This window comes from Miniopterus schreibersii, assembly GCF_964146895.1.
Source record: "Miniopterus schreibersii genome assembly, chromosome: 1".
Classification (NCBI taxonomy): domain Eukaryota; kingdom Metazoa; phylum Chordata; class Mammalia; order Chiroptera; family Miniopteridae; genus Miniopterus; species Miniopterus schreibersii.
In genome coordinates, this window is record NC_138101.1 from 190613358 (window position 1) to 190622911 (window position 9554).

Below are 9554 nucleotides of genomic sequence, written 5' to 3' on the forward strand. Positions count from 1 at the left end.
TTCCCATGAAAGATTGTCCTTGATTTACTCAGGCAGAAAAAACAAACTTTCCCTTTCAGATGCTGTGGTCATTTTCTCACACCTCTAAGTGGAAGCTTGACTCAAACCCTCACTTATTTGTGTATCTGTCCCACTTCCACCCATAAACCATGTGCCTCTTGAAAAACAAAACAGATGCATCCTTGCCCATAATCGACACTTGATAAACGTCTCATGAGTCAATAACTCTGCATGCCTCAGAGTTATTGGAAGCACAGACTTGACAAAAGCCTCCATCCCAAATACAAGAAGTATATATAGCATCTCCTAATGTTACTCAGGAAATATTCTTGAGAAACAAACATTGCCGGCAGTCGAGCCTGGCGCAAGGTAGATAAAGATGAAAGTCTCTGACCTTGAAGGGTTCGAGACATTGGCAGCACCTTCTTGAAAACTGTTGTTTCAATAGATAATTATAGTTTGGTACACTACGATGTGTGTCATAGATACAAATGACTGTGCCTGAGGGACATGTGCATGGGCTTCACAGGAGAGGTATCGGGAGGATCCGGAGGAGTTTTCCAGGTAAAGTGGTTGAGAATGGCAGCCGGAGGGAGAAGCATAATCAGAGGCATCGAGTTATAAAAGGAACAGGTAAGTAATAATTAGAAGAATAATTGGTATTTATTAGGCACTTATATGTCAAGCACTAGACTAAGCTCCTTAATTGTCGTCATAAACCTAGGCGGTAGACACAGCTATTCCCATTTTACCAAAGAAGAACAAACTGGGGTATCTTAGGATTCTTGAGAGAAACAGAACCAACGGGGTACAGAGAGTGGGGCAAAAATAGGTTTACTGTTGTGAGTACGTGAAACACAGAGTTTATTCTTGTATTATTATTTATTAACTATTGTATTATTTTCCATACAAACAACTGTAAACCTACATTTACCCTACCACATATATACAATTTTTAAAAACTGACTCATGCAGCCTGAGTTTGAAGGCAGTCTGTTAGCCAAATTCCCTTTTTGGGGCAGAGGTCAGTCTTTGGTCTTAAGGTCTTCAACTGATTGGATGAGACCCATTCACATTATGCTTTACTCAAATTCCACTGATTTAAATGTTAATCTCATCTAAAAATACTTTTACAGAAACATCTAGAATAGCATTTGACCAAATACCTGGGTACTGTAGCCTAGCCAAATTGACACATAAAATCTACCATCACATGTGGCCTATAGCGTTAAGGTAATTTAGTGAAGTTCAGGTAGCAAATATATAATAAAGCTGGGATTCAAACTCCTCCTTAAATTACCTGGATCACAGATCCAGGAACAAGTTAAATTTCTGGAAGGAGCTAGGTCATATTCAAGCCAGAACCTTTAAAGCAAAGCTGCGAGTCAAAAATGGAAAAACGAATTACAACTGCCAAATCTAAATGGTCAGGCCAAGAGTCGGGAGCCAAGTGGAAACAAAATCAACGTGGGAACAGGTGTTGAACAGGAAGAGGCTTTGCAATGCCTAATCAATTTTGGGGGCGGTCGAGTGCATGGATGCACTGGTGTATTAGTCTGAATTGTGGAAAACGTGGGCTTCAAGGCAGGCTGACTAGAGTCTGGCCAAGCCAGGCCATTAACAATGCAAGTCAAGCTAAGCATAGTAACAAAATGGCTAATACAGACGTGAAACAAGTCAAGTTCCAGGTCACATGCCAGCGAATGGCACAACTCTCGCCTGTGCTCTGCAGTTACATTTAATCAGTTAACACCGGCCAGGTTCTCAGGATTGCTGGACATGTGAAAATAAGGAAAGAAACAGGAAAGGCATTAAGTTCATCCAGAGAAAACCCAAGGAAGATATTCAATGAGACATGCTAGGCAATAGCTATAGAGCCATGCTAATACATTTATAGATTTGTGAAGCCCTATAAAGATATATGAGGGGGAAAAATAGTTACATTAAAAAATTAACCTATCTTTAATAGTTACATTAAAAAATTAACCTATCTAGGAAACAAAATAACTAGATAAATTGTAAAGAATGAATAAAAAAAAATAAATGTAACTTTATTGATTAGCAATAAATCAATTGCTAATTGATTTACAGCCCTGTGCTGTGCTCTTAAAATATGTACTTTAATTTAATGGATTAAATATTATCAAAAACAAGTGTTTGTATTCTTTTTGCTTCAATGAAGATTAAGTAGATCGCCCAAAGACCTATGGCTGGCAAGAGCAGATACGGTATATGAACCCAGAAATAGCTGTTTTCAGATCCTGTGTTATTTTTATTTCAGTAGGGCCACCCTCAGAGAGAAATAAGCCAGGTACATAGGTTGTCTGCTGAGTACCAGAGTGGGAAGGTGTCAATTCATTAACGTTTTCTTCTTTATAATAAGCTCTGTTAAAGGGCACAGAGAACATTAAAAGATGTCAAAGCCACCTGCTTCCAGGACATAAGTCTTAATGATATAATATCTCACAAATGATTCTAGAACCTAGAACACATATCCACTGTCTACCCTACACCACAGAAAACATGGACTAATTCGAGCGATTCTCCATCCAGTGGAGAAATTGAAGTCCCAGGAATCTCCTCTCACTCTGCCCTCATTATTTCCCGTCACAGATGGTTCTGTTGGCAAAAGTCCAACTGGATGCCCTTCTGGTTGTAGGCCAGAGGTCTCAGAGGTGGGGGTGCAAATGGCAGTGTTGTGTTCAATGGGTTATTGCTGCCCCTCTAGTTCTGATGAACCAACAGGATCAGAGAGCAACTTCCCATTGCATCTGAGTGAGTCCCAGCACAAGGTATTATCCGCTGTGTGGATTGTTCAGATCCAAAGTCAGTTGTGAAAGCTCAGGTCAAGAGCCCAATAAACTTAAGGAAATTGCTATTGCTCGTAAATTATAAACATTCCAGTTGTGTCTATATGTTTCTATCAGCATATAAACAACATGGAGAAAGCAATAAAACTGATTATTTTATAAACTATGATACGGTAATATAGTTATAGAATTTACAGAGAGCATTTAAACGTCCAAGTTAACCAATTGGGATCTGTTACTGAAAATCATCATATATTCAAACGCTTTTAAAAATTTATGTAAAGACTCAATATTGCTTTTTTACTTAAAAAATCTTTTTAAAATTTTCATGTGTGCATTGCCTGACTTTGTCATAAAATATTCTATGGCATCCATAGTGAAGTGAAGAAATCTTCACTATGTGAAGGAAGGGCATCCTTTTCTATTTAAATCTTCAGGAAAAGAATAAAAAAATACATGTGACATTGACACAATCACATGCCCAAATCCAGCATCTGAAACATTATTCAGCAAATACTTTTAGAGCATCTATTATGTGCTAGACTCTGAGGATGCAAAGTCATCAATATACAACTCTTACTGTGCCAGAAGGCAAACCTAGAAGGCAGAAAAAAATAATTAAGTGGTTTTATCAAATAGAAACCTAGATAGATGGATGGATGGTTGGATAGACAGACAGATAATAGATGGTGTTATGGACTGAATTCTGTGCCTCTAAAATTCATATGTTGAAGCCCCAACTCCCAATGTGACTGTATTTGGTGATAGAGCCTTTAAAGAGGTAATTAAGGTTACATGAGGTCATAAGAGTGGGGACCTAATCTGATAGGACTGGTGTGTCTTTAAAAAGGAAGAAGAAATACCAGAGTGCTCTCTCTCTTTCTCACTCTCTTTTTCTCTTTCTCTCTCTGTCTCTCTCTCTCTCTCTCAGAGGAAAAGGCCATGCGAGGCCTCAGTGAGAAGGTGGCTGCCTGTAAGCCTGGAAGAGAGTCCTCACCAGAAATCAACCCTGCTGGCACCTTGATCTAAGCTTTTTCGCTCCATAACTGTGAAAAAATGAATGCCTGTTGTTTAAGCCACCCAGTGCCTTGTTATGGCAGCTCAAGCACACAAAGACAGATGGATATATGGATAGATAGACAGCAATATGGAATCAGGGGATGAGTTATCTAAATCTCTGATTGGATAATAAGGAGAACTTCAAGAGTGGATTCAATTATTTTTCCTCTTTGATTTTTTTTTTTTTTTTAGCTATACATGTAATACACATTTAAAGTTTACAACAATGTAGAAGACATAAAATTTAAAAACATGAAAGTATTCTACTTGAGTCCAACTCTTCAATGGCAGGCACTTTTAAGGAGCTCAATGTGAATATTTCCAGATTATTTTAAGGGGGCTGATTTACAAGAGCAAGAGGACATTCCTGATAGGGTACCTGGAAGGTAGAGCAGATAGAGCAAAGCCATGCGTATATGCCAAAGTTGAGGGATAGAAGCAGAGGGGAATGAAGCAGAATCTCTCATTCAGGGAGCGGCAAGCAGGTTTGTGTGGCTGAAGTGTGTGTGCATCAGGCCATTAGTTTACTCGTGAAATGGCAGGCACCACATTGTGAAGGCCTTAGATGGAGAACTGGGCTAGAGATTGGAACACACGGTCCAGGGTGGGGGTGCAGACTGCACACATAGGAAAAGATCCTCAACTTCACTCAAAATAAGAGACATGTAAATTAAAACTCTACTGAGATACCATTACTCATCTTTCTGATTGGCAAAAATCTAAAACTTTTACAAAATACTATTTTAATGAAGCAGCATGAATGTATCACTCTTGCACATTGCTGCAGGGAATGCAAATGGTACAACCTCGTTTCCCAAGATGTGGGAAATTTGACCACATCTAGCAAAATTATGTAGACAATTACCCTTTGACTTAGCATTTCTTCTTCTGGGAATATCACAAAGATACACTGGTAAAATATAAAAATACATATGAGTAAGAATTCACTGTGGTATTTTTACAACAGAAATATACTAGAAACAACCTAAATTTTTACCAATAATGGACTAGTTGAATGAACTGATACATTTGCATAATGGAGCACTATGCTGCTGTGAAAAGAAGTGAGGAATGATTCTATATAATGCTACGAGTGATCACCAGGGTATTAGGATAATACGTGGGGAAAAGCAAAATAAAAAAGGAATATATAATGAGCTGCCATATATCCTATAAAGGAGTTTAGAATATATAAAAAATACATATACTTACTCATGTTAAAAAAAATAAGAGAAATACCCTCCCCCCCAATTTAAATGTGAGACTGGGAAAGAGTCTGAAGGAGATAGCAATAAAAGCTAGGCTCTTCTGTATATAACTTTTGTACACTTGACTATGGGACTGTGCAAATATTTTATATTTATAAAAATAGATTAATAAACAATAAATTATGAGTAAAAATTGGAAGACAAGTGAAATAAAAGAACTATATATAAAAGTATTTGTCATAACCACACAAAACAGATTTTCCAGATCACTTTCAACCCAATGATTTGACTAACTATCATAATGGCATACACCTAAAGGAAAAAATAAGTACAGAACTGAACAAAGGAAATAAACAAGGAAAACCCTCACGCTCTTTCATAACCGTCTACAATGTCTCGATAGGGCAGCTTGTAGTGTCATTCTGGTCCTGTGACGTGCGAATTGGGGGATGAAGCAAATGCATAATTATATTAGTGCCTTTGATGACTGTGATTTTTGGCATGAGAGAGAGAACATATGGAAAGACTGATGAGGTTAAGTAAAACCCATATTGAATTGGAAGTATTTGCATGAAATTAATACTGTGTAAATGTTCCCTTTTGAAAATATGCACTTTGTAGAACTGTCCACTAAAAAGGGAATAACAGTAATCAGTAACCCAGTAGCAATGAGCCCTTTTTAAAAATTCATATTATAACCTTTCCTGAGTATATCCTGTTAAGAGGACCCAAGGCTCCCTGGAGAAGCACCTCAGTCCAGGTCTGAGGTAGAAAGAGGCAAACTGTTCTGATAACAAGGAAGCTATGACAGACTATGGGGTCATGGCAAATGGCTCAGGAGCCAACTGGAAAAAAAATCCCCATTAGCCCCACGTGGGGTAATGTATCAGTTTAGATAACTGCACTGGATTGAAATACATCAAATAACCTTATCTGTTAAGTCTGTGAGTTTATAATCTTACCCAAAAAACCCTTATTCTTTACCTTTATAATCAAATCCTCATTGTTTACATTTGGAGTTTTCTAGGGCACAAACTCATCAGTTGGAAAACTGCTAAATAAAAGGAAGAATTTAAAGATTTATAAATATGGAGGCATTTATGTTGCTTCCCTTCATAATATCTACCTCTGTCTCCAAGTAATTGATGACTGGTAATTTCTCTATTTAAAGTAATCATAAAAATAAAGAACTAGTACAATTAGGACACAGTAGAGTTTTATTGACGAATAAAGGCAATTAAGAAAATTGTGTCGACACTAAATCGTACATTTAAGTTCTGATATTTCTCCCCAATTTATCAATTTTTGCAGGTCATTACCACTTAAACTTCCTTCTGATACCTCATCTGTAAGGTTCCTAAAGCAAACATGTTTTCTCCTTGCATCTTTCTTCTCTTGACTTTGTTTTTATTTTTAGGTAACACACTTTCCCCATTTCAAAGGCTTGAAAAAGTTGCTACCCTTGACTCGCTCTCATTTCCATCATCTTCTGGTCCAAAATAACTACCAAGTCCTGTTAATTTCACCAGAGCAACATCTTAAAAACACATCTCTTCCCCATTCCTTTTCTGAGCTCCCCATTTAGACAGGTAATCAGGGCCCCGGTCTTGGGTCCCCATATCACAGGGGCTTCTACTCTGGTCTTCCTCTGGATGCACGTGTCCCAAAAGATGGAAAGAACAACGGATGTTGCCCACCTGAAGTTCACACATTCCAATCTAGATGACAACAAAGGTACCCATGACCCTAGCGATCAGTGTCTAAAAATTAACAACCTTTTCTTCCTTATATCCCGAAACCATAAAAAAAGAATGTAATATATAACCCAACTTTTCAAAATTTAGTTTAGATCATTCTAAAATCTTGGATATTTGGAGAAATGGGAGAAAGGAATGAGAGATGGCATTTTTATAGCTCATTTCAGAGGCCATCAGTAGGTGTGACATTTATCTTTCATAACAAGGTATCTTGGGTGAAAATCACTAGGCAATACTCTTGAAGTTCTCTCTTAGTGGCTATGACACTTGTTGCAAGCTTTAAAAAAATATAAGCAGAAGGGAGGGAAGGAAGCCAAAATCTTCAGTGAACAGTACACAGGCAGTGACAAAATAGTGCTAAACAGAGGGGAGCAGCTGCCTCTAGTTAGTCTCCAAGCCGCCGATAACACAGAACAGAACTGCTTTTCAAAATTTCGTTTTCAGCTGGGATGAAAAGTGAAGCTTGTTCTCTTTCCTTTCAGGATTTTTCATATCTAAAAAATGGCCTTGCCATAAAAATCACTGCTGAAATGGAGAAGTTAATATCAGCCTGACCATGAGATAATAGGCCTATTTAAAACGTTATTTATCAACATAAATGATCTTGCATATCTGACACGTTTTTATGCAGAAAAGGGTAGAGTAACACACCCGTGCTTTTATAATGCAATGCCCTGTAACTAATGATTTTGGGAAAAATAATTTTGCATTCCTAGCCATTTTATGAGGAAGCTAATAATTTCAAATGACGAATGGTTATTTTTTAAAAAGACTGACTTTGTGCGGTTAATGGTTTCTCGGCACTAATGAGAAAATGCCATTCCTACAATTTAAGGGAGTCTTGCTCTCTGAGTGATGAGAGATCCTACAGATACTTATCCTTCCACTCAATGACTTGTAAGTAAATTTGCGATGGATTTCCATACATATTGCATTACTCTGTTGCACATGCATACATGGGATTACAGCATCTCTGAACATTAAGAATGCTGGAGGAGCACCCAAATGGATCACTCTTTTTGTTTAATTGGTGCTGATGATCTTTTAACTTCTGATATTTTAATGTTAAAACGTGTTGGTCATCACATTAAAGCGGAAAATACAGCAATGAAAACAATACTTTATTTCGATAATGGTCCTTCTCGAGTGGGGCCAATCTCCACTCATATTCCTCGGGGAAGCTTGGTCTTTTGGTTTCACATTCGACCGGGGGTGCCACCGACATCTAGCGGGTAGAGGCCAGGGTGCTGCTAAACATCTCAATGCCCAGGACAGACTCCAGCAGTTAACCAGCTAGTCTACAAGGTCTACAGTGCCAACCAAGTGTCCCCCGAGAGTGTCAGTTAAAGTCTCTTCTAAATGAAAATGGTTGATGTCCTTTTGTCACTTACATGCGACCCAAATCTTTCTTCTTTCTGAAGCGTTAGCTGCACCCCCCGCACCCCCAGGCAGGCCCGCCCTGCCCGCTGCTTCTCTGCTGCTCTCGTGCCCAGTCCTGGCCGCGTTTCCAGTTGAAATCGTGACATGGAAGAGCCTGCCCTCCACGCTCGTGCCATTGGCAGCGTCGGGACAGTCACTCGGCGCCCAGGCGATGAGGGAGACGCGGGAGAGTGTACTGAGGTTCCTCTCGTCTACCCAAGGCCCCGAGAAGATGCACACGAGTGGAGCAGAGACTGGAAAAGGCAGGAGGCCGCATTTTACGACTGGCTTCGTGCCTTTCCACCAGCGTTACTGGCATCGCGGCGGCGATGATGTGGGAAAACGAGAAGTCCTTTCCAGCTTGTTTCGAAAGTTTATTGGTTCTATCCGAGTCAAGAAAAGACTATTTTATGGAATCTAATAACAAAATGGCAGTCACTTTAAGACCTGAAATATGATTTCAGCGCTTGGCTCAAAGAGTTGGTAAATGTGCCATTGTGTGCTGGCTGACACCTCCGAGCAGAATTCCACAGCAGTGCCATTCGGCCACAGCTCTGGCAGATCGCTGTCACCCAGAGGCCTGTTCATCAGACCAAAGGCGCGCAGCAGGGCGTAAAACCCACTGCGTTATTGGGTCACGTAGATGTGCCCAGTGGCCTGAAGCTTTACGAGGCGACATCCGCTTCCAAGTTTAAATAGCTGTCACCCTGAGACAAATGGAAAAACACCACTAGCTTCTTCCCAACGCAGAAGGACCCGTTCTTATTGGGCAGGAAATTGCATGTAAAGGATTGTCTTGTTCTCAGAATAGGATACTCCAAAAGGGACTGTCTGTGTAATAAATGAAGGGAACAAATCCCTCTGGTATCACCGGTAGGGTGGCTCTTCATGGGCATTCTCTTTCTGGGACACTATAACTCATGTTTCAAAAGTTAATGGATGAGAAGGGAATAGGATATGTTATCCTTTGGGAGGGATGCAATTTTTGCTTCATTTAAAAGATTCTAGGGGTCTAGATCATATATACTACCACCGGAATAAAAACTTAATATATTTAGCTCTGAGGTGAGTCAGGTAGCTGAACTGAGTTAGTATATCATTTTAAACTATGGCTCCTTTTTAGATTGAAAGCATTTTCTTTTTCTAATGCCTGTTGTGCACGGTCTGGGTCAGTTCTGAGGAACAGTTCCCCATCACACATAAGCCAATTCTCTTCTGAAAATAAGATTCAAATTCTTAATAAAAATGCAAAGAGCCATGACAAATGAAAGGAATAGAACATTAACATGAGAGATCAACCT